Here is a 15,588-nt window from a genome sequence, read left to right as displayed (position 1 = left end):
CTTTATATTTTTTTTGTTATTGATATGCACCTTATTTTTTTCCCTCATCCCGCAACTCTAAATTATCATGAAATCAATCCTTCACGCTTGCGGTGATACATTTGCGCCCACAAATTTGAGCGACGATCCGGGCTTTGATCGAGCCGTACCGTTCCTGATTTGTCTCGCGCCTTCAGACCCGCCTTCATGCTTCGACAAGAAGCAAAATATAAAGCAATCATTCCGACGGAGCTAAATTACTACAGGATAAAGAACGAATAGGAAATTTGGATTTCGAAACAAAAAAAAATTGGGGTGCAACACGAGGACTTCCCAGGGGGTCACCCATCCTAGTACTACTCTCGCCCAAGCACGCTTAACTTCGGAGTTCTGATGGGATCCGGTGCACTAGTGCTAGTATGATCGCACCCGCCATGTTCCTTTCGCTTTATTCTTTTAAACCACCCCGTGCTGCGAAACAGTGTGGCTTTTCTAGACCGAAATTCATTTTAAGCTTCAATTCAAGCATTTTCCTCTTATCCTTTTATTTATTTACTTTATATTTTTTTTTTGTTATTGATTTGCAACCTATTTTTTTCCCTCATCCCGCAACTCCAAATTATCATGAAATCAATCCTTCACGCTTGCGGTGATACATTTGCGCCGACAAATTTGAGCGACGATCCGGGCTTTGATCGAGCAATACCGTTCCTGATTTGTCCCGCGCCTTCAGACCCGCCTTCATGCTTCGACAAGAAGCAAAATATAAAGCAATCGTTCCGACGGAGCTAAATTACTACAGGATAAAGAACGAATAGGAAATTTGGATTTCGAAACAAAAAAAAGAGGGGTGCAACACGAGGACTTCCCAGGGGGTCACCCATCCTAGTACTACTCTCGCCTAAGCACGCTTAACTTCGGAGTTATGATGGGATCCGGTGCATTAATGCTGGTATGATCGCACCCGCCATTTTCCTTTCGTTTTATTCCTTTAAACTACCCAGTCCTGAAAAGCAGTGTGGCTTTTCTAGACCGAAATTCATTTTAAGCGTCAATACAAGCATTTTCCTCTTATCCTTTTATTTATTTACTTTATATTTTTTTTGTTATTGATTTGCACCTTATTTTTTTCCCTCATCCCGCAACTCTAAATTATCATGAAATCAATCTTTCACGCTTGCGGTGATACATTTGCGCCGACAAATTTGAGCGACGATCCGGGCTTTGATCGAGCCGTACCGTTCCTGATTTGTCTCGCGCCTTCAGACCCGCCTTCATGCTTCGACAAGAAGCAAAATATAAAGCAATCGTTCCGACGGAGCTAAATTACTACAGGATAAAGAACGAATAGGAAATTTGGATTTCGAAACAAAAAAAAGAGGGGTGCAACACGAGGACTTCCCAGGGGGTCACCCATCCTAGTACTACTCTCGCCTAAGCACGCTTAACTTCGGAGTTATGATGGGATCCGGTGCATTAATGCTGGTATGATCGCACCCGCCATTTTCCTTTCGTTTTATTCCTTTAAACTACCCAGTCCTGAAAAGCAGTGTGGCTTTTCTAGACCGAAATTCATTTTAAGCGTCAATACAAGCATTTTCCTCTTATCCTTTTATTTATTTACTTTATATTTTTTTTGTTATTGATTTGCACCTTATTTTTTTCCCTCATCCCGCAACTCTAAATTATCATGAAATCAATCCTTCACGCTTGCGGTGATACATTTGCGCCCACAAATTTGAGCGACGATCCGGGCTTTGATCGAACCGTACCGTTCCTGATTTGTCTCGCGCCTTCAGACCCGCCTTCATGCTTCGACAAGAAGCAAAATATAAAGCAATCGTTCCGACGGAGCTAAATTACTACAGGATAAAGAACGAATAGGAAATTTGGATTTCGAAACAAAAATGAGAGTGCAACACGAGGACTTCCCAGGGGGTCACCCATCCTAGTACTACTCTCGCCCAAGCACGCTTAACTTCGGAGTTCTGATGGGATCCGGTGCATTAGTGCTGGTATGATCGCACCCGCCATGTTCCTTTCGCTTTATTCTTTTAAAATACCCCGTCCTGCGAAGCAGTGTGGCTTTTCTAGACCGAAATTAATTTTAAGCGTCAATTCAAGCATTTTCCTCTTATCCTTTTATTTATTTACTTTATATTTCTTTTTGTTATTGATTTGCACCTTATTTTTTTCCCTCATCCCGCAATTCTAAATTATCATGAAATCAATCCTTCACGCTTGCGGTGATACATTTGCGCCGACAAATTTGAGCGACGATCCGGGCTTTGATCGAGCCGTACCGTTCCTGATTTGTCTCGCGCCTTCAGACCCGCCTTCATGCTTCGACAAGAAGCAAAATATAAAGCAATCGTTCCGACGGAGCTAAATTACTACAGGATAAAGAACGAATAGGAAATTTGGATTTCGAAACAAAAAAAATTGGGGTGCAACACGAGGACTTCCCAGGGGGTCACCCATTCTAGTACTACTCTCGCCTAAGCACGCTTAACTTCGGAGTTCTGATGGGATCCGGTGCATTAATGCTGGTATGATCGCACCCGCCATTTTCCTTTCGTTTTATTCCTTTAAACTACCCAGTCCTGAAAAGCAGTGTGGCTTTTCTAGACCGAAATTCATTTTAAGCGTCAATACAAGCATTTTCCTCTTATCCTTTTATTTATTTACTTTATATTTTTTTTGTTATTGATTTGCACCTTATTTTTTTCCCTCATCCCGCAACTCTAAATTATCATGAAATCAATCTTTCACGCTTGCGGTGATACATTTGCGCCGACAAATTTGAGCGACGATCCGGGCTTTGATCGAGCCGTACCGTTCCTGATTTGTCTCGCGCCTTCAGACCCGCCTTCATGCTTCGACAAGAAGCAAAATATAAAGCAATCGTTCCGACGGAGCTAAATTACTACAGGATAAAGAACGAATAGGAAATTTGGATTTCGAAACAAAAAAGAGAGGGGTGCAACACGAGGACTTCCCAGGGGGTCACCCATCCTAGTACTATTCTCGCCCAAACACGCTTAACTTCGGAGTTCTGATGGGATCCGGTGCATTAGTGCTGGTATGATCGCACCCGCCATGTTCCTTTCGCTTTATTTTTTTAAACCACCCCGTGCTGCGAAACAGTGTGGCTTTTCTAGACCGAAATTCATTTTAAGCTTCGATTCAAGCATTTTCCTCTTATCCTTTTATTTATTTACTTTATATTTTTTTTGTTATTGATATGCACCTTATTTTTTTCCCTCATCCCGCAACTCTAAATTATCATGAAATCAATCCTTCACGCTTGCGGTGATACATTTGCGCCCACAAATTTGAGCGACGATCCGGGCTTTGATCGAGCCGTACCGTTCCTGATTTGTCTCGCGCCTTCAGACCCGCCTTCATGCTTCGACAAGAAGCAAAATATAAAGCAATCATTCCGACGGAGCTAAATTACTACAGGATAAAGAACGAATAGGAAATTTGGATTTCGAAACAAAAAAAAATTGGGGTGCAACACGAGGACTTCCCAGGGGGTCACCCATTCTAGTACTACTCTCGCCTAAGCACGCTTAACTTCGGAGTTCTGATGGGATCCGGTGCATTAATGCTGGTATGATCGCACCCGCCATTTTCCTTTCGCTTTATTCCTTTAAACTACCCAGTCCTGCGAAGCAGTGTGGCTTTTCTAGACCGAAATTCATTTTAAGCGTCAATTCAAGCATTTTCCTCTTATCCTTTTATTTATTTACTTTATATTTTTTTTGTTATTGATTTGCACCTTATTTTTTTCCCTCATCCCGCAACTCTAAATTATCATGAAATCAATCCTTCATGCTTGCGGTGATACATTTGCGCCCACAAATTTGAGCGACGATCCGGGCTTTGATCGAACAGTACCGTTCCTGATTTGTCTCGCGCCTTCAGACCCCCCTTCATGCTTCGACAAGAAGCAAAATATAAAGCAATCGTTCCGACGGAGCTAAATTACTACAGGATAAAGAACGAATAGGAAATTTGGATTTCGAAACAAAAAAGAGAGGGGTGCAACACGAGGACTTCCCAGGGGGTCACCCATCCTAGTACTATTCTCGCCCAAACACGCTTAACTTCGGAGTTCTGATGGGATCCGGTGCATTAGTGCTGGTATGATCGCACCCGCAATGTTCCTTTCGCTTTATTCTTTTAAAATACCCCGTCCTGCGAAGCAGTGTGGCTTTTCTAGACCGAAATGAATTTTAAGCATCAATTCTAGCATTTTCCTCTTATCATTTTATTTATTTACTTTATATTTTTTTTGTTATTGATATGCACCTTATTTTTTTCCCTCATCCCGCAACTCTAAATTATCATGAAATCAATCATTCACGCTTGCGGTGATACATTTGCGCCCACAAATTTGAGCGACGATCCGGGCTTTGATCGAGCCGTACCGTTCCTGATTTGTCTCGCGCCTTCAGACCCGCCTTCATGCTTCGACAAGAAGCAAAATATAAAGCAATCATTCCGACGGAGCTAAATTACTACAGGATAAAGAACGAATAGGAAATTTGGATTTCGAAACAAAAAAGAGAGGGGTGCAACACGAGGACTTCCCAGGGGGTCACCCATCCTAGTACTATTCTCGCCCAAACACGCTTAACTTCGGAGTTCTGATGGGATCCGGTGCATTAGTGCTGGTATGATCGCACCCGCCATGTTCCTTTCGCTTTATTCTTTTAAACCACCCCGTGCTGCGAAACAGTGTGGCTTTTCTAGACCGAAATTCATTTTAAGCTTCGATTCAAGCATTTTCCTCTTATCCTTTTATTTATTTACTTTATATTTTTTTTGTTATTAATATGCACCTTATTTTTTTCCCTCATCCCGCAACTCTAAATTATCATGAAATCAATCCTTCACGCTTGCGGTGATACATTTGCGCCCACAAATTTGAGCGACGATCCGGGCTTTGATCGAACCGTACCGTTCCTGATTTGTCTCGCGCCTTCAGACCCGCCTTCATGCTTCGACAAGAAGCAAAATATAAAGCAATCGTTCCGACGGAGCTAAATTACTACAGGATAAAGAACGAATAGGAAATTTGGATTTCGAAACAAAAATGAGAGTGCAACACGAGGACTTCCCAGGGGGTCACCCATCCTAGTACTACTCTCGCCCAAGCACGCTTAACTTCGGAGTTCTGATGGGATCCGGTGCATTAGTGCTGGTATGATCGCACCCGCCATGTTCCTTTCGCTTTATTCTTTTAAAATACCCCGTCCTGCGAAGCAGTGTGGCTTTTCTAGACCGAAATTAATTTTAAGCGTCAATTCAAGCATTTTCCTCTTATCCTTTTATTTATTTACTTTATATTTCTTTTTGTTATTGATTTGCACCTTATTTTTTTCCCTCATCCCGCAATTCTAAATTATCATGAAATCAATCCTTCACGCTTGCGGTGATACATTTGCGCCGACAAATTTGAGCGACGATCCGGGCTTTGATCGAGCCGTACCGTTCCTGATTTGTCTCGCGCCTTCAGACCCGCTTCATGCTTCGACAAGAAGCAAAATATAAAGCAATCGTTCCGACGGAGCTAAATTACTACAGGATAAAGAACGAATATGAAATTTGGATTTCGAAACAAAAAAGAGAGGGGTGCAACACGAGGACTTCCCAGGGGGTCACCCATCCTAGTACTACTCTCGCCCAAGCACGCTTAACTTCGGAGTTCTGATGGGATCCGGTGCACTAGTGCTGGTATGATCGCACCCGCCATGTTTCTTTCGTTTTATTCTTTTAAACCACCCCGTGCTGCGAAACAGTGTGGCTTTTCTAGACCGAAATTCATTTTAAGCTTCAATTCAAGCATTTTCCTCTTATCCTTTTATTTATTTACTTTATATTTTTTTTTGTTATTGATTTGCACACTATTTTTTTCCCTCATCCCGCAACTCTAAATTATCATGAAATCAATCCTTCACGCTTGCGGTGATACATTTGCGCCGACAAATTTGAGCGACGATCCGGGCTTTGATCGAGCAATACCGTTCCTGATTTGTCTCGCGCCTTCAGACCCGCCTTCATGCTTCGACAAGAAGCAAAATATAAAGCAATCGTTCTGACGGAGCTAAATTACTACAGGATAAAGAACGAATAGGAAATTTGGATTTCGAAACAAAAAAAAATTGGGGTGCAACACGAGGACTTCCCAGGGGGTCACCCATTCTAGTACTACTCTCGCCTAAGCACGCTTAACTTCGGAGTTCTGATGGGATCCGGTGCATTAATGCTGGTATGATCGCACCCGCCATTTTCCTTTCGCTTTATTCCTTTAAACTACCCAGTCCTGCGAAGCAGTGTGGCTTTTCTAGACCGAAATTCATTTTAAGCGTCAATTCAAGCATTTTCCTCTTATCCTTTTATTTATTTACTTTATATTTTTTTTGTTATTGATTTGCACCTTATTTTTTTCCCTCATCCCGCAACTCTAAATTATCATGAAATCAATCCTTCATGCTTGCGGTGATACATTTGCGCCCACAAATTTGAGCGACGATCCGGGCTTTGATCGAACCGTACCGTTCCTGATTTGTCTCGCGCCTTCAGACCCCCCTTCATGCTTCGACAAGAAGCAAAATATAAAGCAATCGTTCCGACGGAGCTAAATTACTACAGGATAAAGAACGAATAGGAAATTTGGATTTCGAAACAAAAATGAGAGTGCAACACGAGGACTTCCCAGGGGGTCACCCATCCTAGTACTACTCTCGCCCAAGCACGCTTAACTTCGGAGTTCTGATGGGATCCGGTGCATTAGTGCTGGTATGATCGCACCCGCCATGTTCCTTTCGCTTTATTCTTTTAAAATACCCCGTCCTGCGAAGCAGTGTGGCTTTTCTAGACCGAAATTAATTTTAAGCGTCAATTCAAGCATTTTCCTCTTATCCTTTTATTTATTTACTTTATATTTCTTTTTGTTATTGATTTGCACCTTATTTTTTTCCCTCATCCCGCAATTCTAAATTATCATGAAATCAATCCTTCACGCTTGCGGTGATACATTTGCGCCGACAAATTTGAGCGACGATCCGGGCTTTGATCGAGCCGTACCGTTCCTGATTTGTCTCGCGCCTTCAGACCCGCTTCATGCTTCGACAAGAATCAAAATATAAAGCAATCGTTCCGACGGAGCTAAATTACTACAGGATAAAGAACGAATAGGAAATTTGGATTTCGAAACAAAAAAGAGAGGGGTGCAACACGAGGACTTCCCAGGGGGTCACCCATCCTAGTACTACTCTCGCCCAAGCACGCTTAACTTCGGAGTTCTGATGGGATCCGGTGCACTAGTGCTAGTATGATCGCACCCGCCATGTTCCTTTCGCTTTATTCTTTTAAACCACCCCGTGCTGCGAAACAGTGTGGCTTTTCTAGACCGAAATTCATTTTAAGCTTCAATTCAAGCATTTTCCTCTTATCCTTTTATTTATTTACTTTATATATTTTTTTTGTTATTGATTTGCAACCTATTTTTTTCCCTCATCCCGCAACTCCAAATTATCATGAAATCAATCCTTCACGCTTGCGGTGATACATTTGCGCCGACAAATTTGAGCGGCGATCCGGGCTTTGATCGAGCAATACCGTTCCTGATTTGTCCCGCGCCTTCAGACCCGCCTTCATGCTTCGACAAGAAGCAAAATATAAAGCAATCGTTCCGACGGAGCTAAATTACTACAGGATAAAGAACGAATAGGAAATTTGGATTTCGAAACAAAAAAAAGAGGGGTGCAACACGAGGACTTCCCAGGGGGTCACCCATCCTAGTACTACTCTCGCCTAAGCACGCTTAACTTCGGAGTTATGATGGGATCCGGTGCAATAATGCTGGTATGATCGCACCCGCCATTTTCCTTTCGTTTTATTCCTTTAAACTACCCAGTCCTGAAAAGCAGTGTGGCTTTTCTAGACCGAAATTCATTTTAAGCGTCAATACAAGCATTTTCCTCTTATCCTTTTATTTATTTACTTTATATTTTTTTTGTTATTGATTTGCACCTTATTTTTTTCCCTCATCCCGCAACTCTAAATTATCATGAAATCAATCTTTCACGCTTGCGGTGATACATTTGCGCCGACAAATTTGAGCGACGATCCGGGCTTTGATCGAGCCGTACCGTTCCTGATTTGTCTCGCGCCTTCAGACCCGCCTTCATGCTTCGACAAGAAGCAAAATATAAAGCAATCGTTCCGACGGAGCTAAATTATTACAGGATAAAGAACGAATAGGAAATTTGGATTTCGAAACAAAAAAGAGAGGGGTGCAACACGAGGACTTCCCAGGGGGTCACCCATCCTAGTACTATTCTCGCCCAAACACGCTTAACTTCGGAGTTCTGATGGGATCCGGTGCATTAGTGCTGGTATGATCGCACCCGCCATGTTCCTTTCGCTTTATTTTTTTAAACCACCCCGTGCTGCGAAACAGTGTGGCTTTTCTAGACCGAAATTCATTTTAAGCTTCGATTCAAGCATTTTCCTCTTATCCTTTTATTTATTTACTTTATATTTTTTTTGTTATTGATATGCACCTTATTTTTTTCCCTCATCCCGCAATTCTAAATTATCATGAAATCAATCCTTCACGCTTGCGGTGATACATTTGCGCCCACAAATTTGAGCGACGATCCGGGCTTTGATCGAACCGTACCGTTCCTGATTTGTCTCGCGCCTTCAGACCCGCCTTCATGCTTCGACAAGAAGCAAAATATAAAGCAATCGTTCCGACGGAGCTAAATTACTACAGGATAAAGAACGAATAGGAAATTTGGATTTCGAAACAAAAATGAGAGTGCAACACGAGGACTTCCCAGGGGGTCACCCATCCTAGTACTACTCTCGCCCAAGCACGCTTAACTTCGGAGTTCTGATGGGATCCGGTGCATTAGTGCTGGTATGATCGCACCCGCCATGTTCCTTTCGCTTTATTCTTTTAAAATACCCCGTCCTGCGAAGCAGTGTGGCTTTTCTAGACCGAAATTAATTTTAAGCGTCAATTCAAGCATTTTCCTCTTATCCTTTTATTTATTTACTTTATATTTCTTTTTGTTATTGATTTGCACCTTATTTTTTTCCCTCATCCCGCAATTCTAAATTATCATGAAATCAATCCTTCACGCTTGCGGTGATACATTTGCGCCGACAAATTTGAGCGACGATCCGGGCTTTGATCGAGCCGTACCGTTCCTGATTTGTCTCGCGCCTTCAGACCCGCTTCATGCTTCGACAAGAAGCAAAATATAAAGCAATCGTTCCGACGGAGCTAAATTACTACAGGATAAAGAACGAATATGAAATTTGGATTTCGAAACAAAAAAGAGAGGGGTGCAACACGAGGACTTCCCAGGGGGTCACCCATCCTAGTACTACTCTCGCCCAAGCACGCTTAACTTCGGAGTTCTGATGGGATCCGGTGCACTAGTGTTGGTATGATCGCACCCGCCATGTTTCTTTCGTTTTATTCTTTTAAACCACCCCGTGCTGCGAAACAGTGTGGCTTTTCTAGACCGAAATTCATTTTAAGCTTCAATTCAAGCATTTTCCTCTTATCCTTTTATTTATTTACTTTATATTTTTTTTTGTTATTGATTTGCACACTATTTTTTTCCCTCATCCCGCAACTCTAAATTATCATGAAATCAATCCTTCACGCTTGCGGTGATACATTTGCGCCGACAAATTTGAGCGACGATCCGGGCTTTGATCGAGCAATACCGTTCCTGATTTGTCTCGCGCCTTCAGACCCGCCTTCATGCTTCGACAAGAAGCAAAATATAAAGCAATCGTTCTGACGGAGCTAAATTACTACAGGATAAAGAACGAATAGGAAATTTGGATTTCGAAACAAAAAAAAATTGGGGTGCAACACGAGGACTTCCCAGGGGGTCACCCATTCTAGTACTACTCTCGCCTAAGCACGCTTAACTTCGGAGTTCTGATGGGATCCGGTGCATTAATGCTGGTATGATCGCACCCGCCATTTTCCTTTCGCTTTATTCCTTTAAACTACCCAGTCCTGCGAAGCAGTGTGGCTTTTCTAGACCGAAATTCATTTTAAGCGTCAATTCAAGCATTTTCCTCTTATCCTTTTATTTATTTACTTTATATTTTTTTTGTTATTGATTTGCACCTTATTTTTTTCCCTCATCCCGCAACTCTAAATTATCATGAAATCAATCCTTCATGCTTGCGGTGATACATTTGCGCCCACAAATTTGAGCGACGATCCGGGCTTTGATCGAACCGTACCGTTCCTGATTTGTCTCGCGCCTTCAGACCCCCCTTCATGCTTCGACAAGAAGCAAAATATAAAGCAATCGTTCCGACGGAGCTAAATTACTACAGGATAAAGAACGAATAGGAAATTTGGATTTCGAAACAAAAATGAGAGTGCAACACGAGGACTTCCCAGGGGGTCACCCATCCTAGTACTACTCTCGCCCAAGCACGCTTAACTTCGGAGTTCTGATGGGATCCGGTGCATTAGTGCTGGTATGATCGCACCCGCCATGTTCCTTTCGCTTTATTCTTTTAAAATACCCCGTCCTGCGAAGCAGTGTGGCTTTTCTAGACCGAAATTAATTTTAAGCGTCAATTCAAGCATTTTCCTCTTATCCTTTTATTTATTTACTTTATATTTCTTTTTGTTATTGATTTGCACCTTATTTTTTTCCCTCATCCCGCAATTCTAAATTATCATGAAATCAATCCTTCACGCTTGCGGTGATACATTTGCGCCGACAAATTTGAGCGACGATCCGGGCTTTGATCGAGCCGTACCGTTCCTGATTTGTCTCGCGCCTTCAGACCCGCTTCATGCTTCGACAAGAATCAAAATATAAAGCAATCGTTCCGACGGAGCTAAATTACTACAGGATAAAGAACGAATAGGAAATTTGGATTTCGAAACAAAAAAGAGAGGGGTGCAACACGAGGACTTCCCAGGGGGTCACCCATCCTAGTACTACTCTCGCCCAAGCACGCTTAACTTCGGAGTTCTGATGGGATCCGGTGCACTAGTGCTAGTATGATCGCACCCGCCATGTTCCTTTCGCTTTATTCTTTTAAACCACCCCGTGCTGCGAAACAGTGTGGCTTTTCTAGACCGAAATTCATTTTAAGCTTCAATTCAAGCATTTTCCTCCTATCCTTTTATTTATTTACTTTATATATTTTTTTTGTTATTGATTTGCAACCTATTTTTTTCCCTCATCCCGCAACTCCAAATTATCATGAAATCAATCCTTCACGCTTGCGGTGATACATTTGCGCCGACAAATTTGAGCGGCGATCCGGGCTTTGATCGAGCAATACCGTTCCTGATTTGTCCCGCGCCTTCTGACCCGCCTTCATGCTTCGACAAGAAGCAAAATATAAAGCAATCGTTCCGACGGAGCTAAATTACTACAGGATAAAGAACGAATAGGAAATTTGGATTTCGAAACAAAAAAAAGAGGGGTGCAACACGAGGACTTCCCAGGGGGTCACCCATCCTAGTACTACTCTCGCCTAAGCACGCTTAACTTCGGAGTTATGATGGGATCCGGTGCAATAATGCTGGTATGATCGCACCCGCCATTTTCCTTTCGTTTTATTCCTTTAAACTACCCAGTCCTGAAAAGCAGTGTGGCTTTTCTAGACCGAAATTCATTTTAAGCGTCAATACAAGCATTTTCCTCTTATCCTTTTATTTATTTACTTTATATTTTTTTTGTTATTGATTTGCACCTTATTTTTTTCCCTCATCCCGCAACTCTAAATTATCATGAAATCAATCTTTCACGCTTGCGGTGATACATTTGCGCCGACAAATTTGAGCGACGATCCGGGCTTTGATCGAGCCGTACCGTTCCTGATTTGTCTCGCGCCTTCAGACCCGCCTTCATGCTTCGACAAGAAGCAAAATATAAAGCAATCGTTCCGACGGAGCTAAATTATTACAGGATAAAGAACGAATAGGAAATTTGGATTTCGAAACAAAAAAGAGAGGGGTGCAACACGAGGACTTCCCAGGGGGTCACCCATCCTAGTACTATTCTCGCCCAAACACGCTTAACTTCGGAGTTCTGATGGGATCCGGTGCATTAGTGCTGGTATGATCGCACCCGCCATGTTCCTTTCGCTTTATTTTTTTAAACCACCCCGTGCTGCGAAACAGTGTGGCTTTTCTAGACCGAAATTCATTTTAAGCTTCGATTCAAGCATTTTCCTCTTATCCTTTTATTTATTTACTTTATATTTTTTTTGTTATTGATATGCACCTTATTTTTTTCCCTCATCCCGCAACTCTAAATTATCATGAAATCAATCCTTCACGCTTGCGGTGATACATTTGCGCCCACAAATTTGAGCGACGATCCGGGCTTTGATCGAGCCGTACCGTTCCTGATTTGTCTCGCGCCTTCAGACCCGCCTTCATGCTTCGACAAGAAGCAAAATATAAAGCAATCATTCCGACGGAGCTAAATTACTACAGGATAAAGAACGAATAGGAAATTTGGATTTCGAAACAAAAAAAAATTGGGGTGCAACACGAGGACTTCCCAAGGGGTCACCCATTCTAGTACTACTCTCGCCTAAGCACGCTTAACTTCGGAGTTCTGATGGGATCCGGTGCATTAATGCTGGTATGATCGCACCCGCCATTTTCCTTTCGCTTTATTCCTTTAAACTACCCAGTCCTGCGAAGCAGTGTGGCTTTTCTAGACCGAAATTCATTTTAAGCGTCAATTCAAGCATTTTCCTCTTATCCTTTTATTTATTTACTTTATATTTTTTTTGTTATTGATTTGCACCTTATTTTTTTCCCTCATCCCGCAACTCTAAATTATCATGAAATCAATCCTTCATGCTTGCGGTGATACATTTGCGCCCACAAATTTGAGCGACGATCCGGGCTTTGATCGAACCGTACCGTTCCTGATTTGTCTCGCGCCTTCAGACCCCCCTTCATGCTTCGACAAGAAGCAAAATATAAAGCAATCGTTCCGACGGAGCTAAATTACTACAGGATAAAGAACGAATAGGAAATTTGGATTTCGAAACAAAAAAGAGAGGGGTGCAACACGAGGACTTCCCAGGGGGTCACCCATCCTAGTACTATTCTCGCCCAAACACGCTTAACTTCGGAGTTCTGATGGGATCCGGTGCATTAGTGCTGGTATGATCGCACCCGCAATGTTCCTTTCGCTTTATTCTTTTAAAATACCCCGTCCTGCGAAGCAGTGTGGCTTTTCTAAACCGAAATTAATTTTAAGCATCAATTCTAGCATTTTCCTCTTATCATTTTATTTATTTACTTTATATTTTTTTTGTTATTGATATGCACCTTATTTTTTTCCCTCATCCCGCAACTCTAAATTATCATGAAATCAATCCTTCACGCTTGCGGTGTTACATTTGCGCCCACAAATTTGAGCGACGATCCGGGCTTTGATCGAGCCGTACCGTTCCTGATTTGTCTCGCGCCTTCAGACCCGCCTTCATGCTTCGACAAGAAGCAAAATATAAAGCAATCATTCCGACGGAGCTAAATTACTACAGGATAAAGAACGAATAGGAAATTTGGATTTCGAAACAAAAAAGAGAGGGGTGCAACACGAGGACTTCCCAGGGGGTCACCCATCCTAGTACTATTCTCGCCCAAACACGCTTAACTTCGGAGTTCTGATGGGATCCGGTGCATTAGTGCTGGTATGATCGCACCCGCCATGTTCCTTTCGCTTTATTCTTTTAAACCACCCCGTGCTGCGAAACAGTGTGGCTTTTCTAGACCGAAATTCATTTTAAGCTTCGATTCAAGCATTTTCCTCTTATCCTTTTATTTATTTACTTTATATTTTTTTTGTTATTAATATGCACCTTATTTTTTTCCCTCATCCCGCAACTCTAAATTATCATGAAATCAATCCTTCACGCTTGCGGTGATACATTTGCGCCCACAAATTTGAGCGACGATCCGGGCTTTGATCGAACCGTACCGTTCCTGATTTGTCTCGCGCCTTCAGACCCGCCTTCATGCTTCGACAAGAAGCAAAATATAAAGCAATCGTTCCGACGGAGCTAAATTACTACAGGATAAAGAACGAATAGGAAATTTGGATTTCGAAACAAAAATGAGAGTGCAACACGAGGACTTCCCAGGGGGTCACCCATCCTAGTACTACTCTCGCCTAAGCACGCTTAACTTCGGAGTTCTGATGGGATCCGGTGCATTAATGCTGGTATGATCGCACCCGCCATTTTCCTTTCGCTTTATTCCTTTAAACTACCCAGTCCTGAAAAGCAGTGTGGCTTTTCTAGACCGAAATTCTTTTTAAGCGTCAATACAAGCATTTTCCTCTTATCCTTTTATTTATTTACTTTATATTTTTTTTGTTATTGATTTGCACCTTATTTTTTTCCCTCATCCCGCAACTCTAAATTATCATATAATCAATCCTTCACGCTTGCGGTGATACATTTGCGCCGACAAATTTGAGCGACGATCCGGGCTTTGATCGAGCCGTACCGTTCCTGATTTGTCTCGCGCCTTCAGACCCGCTTCATGCTTCGACAAGAAGCAAAATATAAAGCAATCGTTCCGACGGAGCTAAATTACTACAGGATAAAGAACGAATAGGAAATTTGGATTTCGAAACAAAAAAGAGAGGGGTGCAACACGAGGACTTCCCAGGGGGTCACCCATCCTAGTACTATTCTCGCCCAAACACGCTTAACTTCGGAGTTCTGATGGGATCCGGTGCATTAGTGCTGGTATGATCGCACCCGCCATGTTCCTTTCGCTTTCTTCTTTTAAACCACCCCGTGCTGCGAAACAGTGTGGTTTTTCCAGACCGAAATTCATTTTAAGCTTCGATTCATGCATTTTCCTCTTATCCTTTTATTTATTTACTTTATATTTTTTTTGTTATTGATATGCACCTTATTTTTTTCCCTCATCCCGCAACTCTAAATTATCACGAAATCAATCCTTCATGCTTGCGGTGATACATTTGCGCCCACAAATTTGAGCGACGATCCGGGCTTTGATCGAACCGTACCGTTCCTGATTTGTCTCGCGCCTTCAGACCCCCCTTCATGCTTCGACAAGAAGCAAAATATAAAGCAATCGTTCCGACGGAGCTAAATTACTACAGGATAAAGAACGAATAGGAAATTTGGATTTCGAAACAAAAAAGAGAGGGGTGCAACACGAGGACTTCCCAGGGGGTCACCCATCCTAGTACTATTCTCGCCCAAACACGCTTAACTTCGGAGTTCTGATGGGATCCGGTGCATTAGTGCTGGTATGATCGCACCCGCCATGTTCCTTTCGCTTTATTTTTTTAAACCACCCCGTGCTGCGAAACAGTGTGGCTTTTCTAGACCGAAATTCATTTTAAGCTTCGATTCAAGCATTTTCCTCTTATCCTTTTATTTATTTACTTTACATTTTTTTTGTTATTGATATGCACCTTATTTTTTTCCCTCATTCCGCAACTCTAAATTATCATGAAATCAATCCTTCACGCTTGCGGTGATATATTTGCGCCCACAAATTTGAGCGACGATCCGGGCTTT

At 42.3% G+C, this 15,588-nt stretch overlaps 29 non-coding genes across 29 annotated transcripts; all 29 read right to left on the bottom strand.

The window, feature by feature from the left end:
* Positions 1-291: 291 nt before the first annotated feature.
* LOC140031214 (5S ribosomal RNA) lies at positions 292-410 on the bottom strand. The gene has a single exon (XR_011835135.1). It is a non-coding gene; the product is annotated as a 5S ribosomal RNA (ribosomal RNA).
* Positions 411-826: 416 nt separating this feature from the next.
* On the bottom strand, positions 827-945 carry LOC140032369 (5S ribosomal RNA). Its single transcript, XR_011836295.1, has one exon. It is a non-coding gene; the product is annotated as a 5S ribosomal RNA (ribosomal RNA).
* A 414-nt stretch (positions 946-1,359) lies between these two features.
* Positions 1,360-1,478, bottom strand: LOC140032368 (5S ribosomal RNA). Its single transcript, XR_011836294.1, has one exon. It is a non-coding gene; the product is annotated as a 5S ribosomal RNA (ribosomal RNA).
* Positions 1,479-1,889: 411 nt separating this feature from the next.
* On the bottom strand, positions 1,890-2,008 carry LOC140029940 (5S ribosomal RNA). The gene has a single exon (XR_011833855.1). It is a non-coding gene; the product is annotated as a 5S ribosomal RNA (ribosomal RNA).
* A 415-nt stretch (positions 2,009-2,423) lies between these two features.
* Positions 2,424-2,542, bottom strand: LOC140031624 (5S ribosomal RNA). Its single transcript, XR_011835546.1, has one exon. It is a non-coding gene; the product is annotated as a 5S ribosomal RNA (ribosomal RNA).
* A 414-nt stretch (positions 2,543-2,956) lies between these two features.
* Positions 2,957-3,075, bottom strand: LOC140030968 (5S ribosomal RNA). The gene has a single exon (XR_011834888.1). It is a non-coding gene; the product is annotated as a 5S ribosomal RNA (ribosomal RNA).
* A 415-nt stretch (positions 3,076-3,490) lies between these two features.
* On the bottom strand, positions 3,491-3,609 carry LOC140031623 (5S ribosomal RNA). The gene has a single exon (XR_011835545.1). It is a non-coding gene; the product is annotated as a 5S ribosomal RNA (ribosomal RNA).
* A 414-nt stretch (positions 3,610-4,023) lies between these two features.
* LOC140030967 (5S ribosomal RNA) lies at positions 4,024-4,142 on the bottom strand. The gene has a single exon (XR_011834887.1). It is a non-coding gene; the product is annotated as a 5S ribosomal RNA (ribosomal RNA).
* Positions 4,143-4,556: 414 nt separating this feature from the next.
* On the bottom strand, positions 4,557-4,675 carry LOC140030965 (5S ribosomal RNA). The gene has a single exon (XR_011834885.1). It is a non-coding gene; the product is annotated as a 5S ribosomal RNA (ribosomal RNA).
* A 411-nt stretch (positions 4,676-5,086) lies between these two features.
* On the bottom strand, positions 5,087-5,205 carry LOC140029939 (5S ribosomal RNA). The gene has a single exon (XR_011833854.1). It is a non-coding gene; the product is annotated as a 5S ribosomal RNA (ribosomal RNA).
* Positions 5,206-5,619: 414 nt separating this feature from the next.
* LOC140030687 (5S ribosomal RNA) lies at positions 5,620-5,738 on the bottom strand. Its single transcript, XR_011834606.1, has one exon. It is a non-coding gene; the product is annotated as a 5S ribosomal RNA (ribosomal RNA).
* A 416-nt stretch (positions 5,739-6,154) lies between these two features.
* LOC140031622 (5S ribosomal RNA) lies at positions 6,155-6,273 on the bottom strand. The gene has a single exon (XR_011835544.1). It is a non-coding gene; the product is annotated as a 5S ribosomal RNA (ribosomal RNA).
* Positions 6,274-6,684: 411 nt separating this feature from the next.
* LOC140029937 (5S ribosomal RNA) lies at positions 6,685-6,803 on the bottom strand. The gene has a single exon (XR_011833852.1). It is a non-coding gene; the product is annotated as a 5S ribosomal RNA (ribosomal RNA).
* A 414-nt stretch (positions 6,804-7,217) lies between these two features.
* LOC140031213 (5S ribosomal RNA) lies at positions 7,218-7,336 on the bottom strand. Its single transcript, XR_011835134.1, has one exon. It is a non-coding gene; the product is annotated as a 5S ribosomal RNA (ribosomal RNA).
* A 416-nt stretch (positions 7,337-7,752) lies between these two features.
* Positions 7,753-7,871, bottom strand: LOC140032615 (5S ribosomal RNA). The gene has a single exon (XR_011836540.1). It is a non-coding gene; the product is annotated as a 5S ribosomal RNA (ribosomal RNA).
* A 414-nt stretch (positions 7,872-8,285) lies between these two features.
* Positions 8,286-8,404, bottom strand: LOC140030964 (5S ribosomal RNA). The gene has a single exon (XR_011834884.1). It is a non-coding gene; the product is annotated as a 5S ribosomal RNA (ribosomal RNA).
* A 411-nt stretch (positions 8,405-8,815) lies between these two features.
* On the bottom strand, positions 8,816-8,934 carry LOC140029936 (5S ribosomal RNA). Its single transcript, XR_011833851.1, has one exon. It is a non-coding gene; the product is annotated as a 5S ribosomal RNA (ribosomal RNA).
* Positions 8,935-9,348: 414 nt separating this feature from the next.
* On the bottom strand, positions 9,349-9,467 carry LOC140031528 (5S ribosomal RNA). The gene has a single exon (XR_011835450.1). It is a non-coding gene; the product is annotated as a 5S ribosomal RNA (ribosomal RNA).
* Positions 9,468-9,883: 416 nt separating this feature from the next.
* LOC140031620 (5S ribosomal RNA) lies at positions 9,884-10,002 on the bottom strand. The gene has a single exon (XR_011835542.1). It is a non-coding gene; the product is annotated as a 5S ribosomal RNA (ribosomal RNA).
* A 411-nt stretch (positions 10,003-10,413) lies between these two features.
* Positions 10,414-10,532, bottom strand: LOC140029935 (5S ribosomal RNA). The gene has a single exon (XR_011833850.1). It is a non-coding gene; the product is annotated as a 5S ribosomal RNA (ribosomal RNA).
* Positions 10,533-10,946: 414 nt separating this feature from the next.
* LOC140031212 (5S ribosomal RNA) lies at positions 10,947-11,065 on the bottom strand. Its single transcript, XR_011835133.1, has one exon. It is a non-coding gene; the product is annotated as a 5S ribosomal RNA (ribosomal RNA).
* A 416-nt stretch (positions 11,066-11,481) lies between these two features.
* Positions 11,482-11,600, bottom strand: LOC140032614 (5S ribosomal RNA). Its single transcript, XR_011836539.1, has one exon. It is a non-coding gene; the product is annotated as a 5S ribosomal RNA (ribosomal RNA).
* A 414-nt stretch (positions 11,601-12,014) lies between these two features.
* LOC140030963 (5S ribosomal RNA) lies at positions 12,015-12,133 on the bottom strand. Its single transcript, XR_011834883.1, has one exon. It is a non-coding gene; the product is annotated as a 5S ribosomal RNA (ribosomal RNA).
* Positions 12,134-12,548: 415 nt separating this feature from the next.
* LOC140031663 (5S ribosomal RNA) lies at positions 12,549-12,667 on the bottom strand. Its single transcript, XR_011835586.1, has one exon. It is a non-coding gene; the product is annotated as a 5S ribosomal RNA (ribosomal RNA).
* A 414-nt stretch (positions 12,668-13,081) lies between these two features.
* LOC140030962 (5S ribosomal RNA) lies at positions 13,082-13,200 on the bottom strand. The gene has a single exon (XR_011834882.1). It is a non-coding gene; the product is annotated as a 5S ribosomal RNA (ribosomal RNA).
* Positions 13,201-13,614: 414 nt separating this feature from the next.
* Positions 13,615-13,733, bottom strand: LOC140030961 (5S ribosomal RNA). Its single transcript, XR_011834881.1, has one exon. It is a non-coding gene; the product is annotated as a 5S ribosomal RNA (ribosomal RNA).
* A 411-nt stretch (positions 13,734-14,144) lies between these two features.
* LOC140031572 (5S ribosomal RNA) lies at positions 14,145-14,263 on the bottom strand. Its single transcript, XR_011835493.1, has one exon. It is a non-coding gene; the product is annotated as a 5S ribosomal RNA (ribosomal RNA).
* A 413-nt stretch (positions 14,264-14,676) lies between these two features.
* LOC140030960 (5S ribosomal RNA) lies at positions 14,677-14,795 on the bottom strand. The gene has a single exon (XR_011834880.1). It is a non-coding gene; the product is annotated as a 5S ribosomal RNA (ribosomal RNA).
* A 414-nt stretch (positions 14,796-15,209) lies between these two features.
* LOC140030959 (5S ribosomal RNA) lies at positions 15,210-15,328 on the bottom strand. Its single transcript, XR_011834879.1, has one exon. It is a non-coding gene; the product is annotated as a 5S ribosomal RNA (ribosomal RNA).
* Between the last annotated feature and the right edge of the window lie 260 nt (positions 15,329-15,588).

The sequence above is a fragment of the Coffea arabica genome, chromosome 11e, assembly GCF_036785885.1.
Source record: "Coffea arabica cultivar ET-39 chromosome 11e, Coffea Arabica ET-39 HiFi, whole genome shotgun sequence".
Classification (NCBI taxonomy): domain Eukaryota; kingdom Viridiplantae; phylum Streptophyta; class Magnoliopsida; order Gentianales; family Rubiaceae; genus Coffea; species Coffea arabica.
This window is presented reverse-complemented; position numbering and strand designations above follow the sequence as displayed.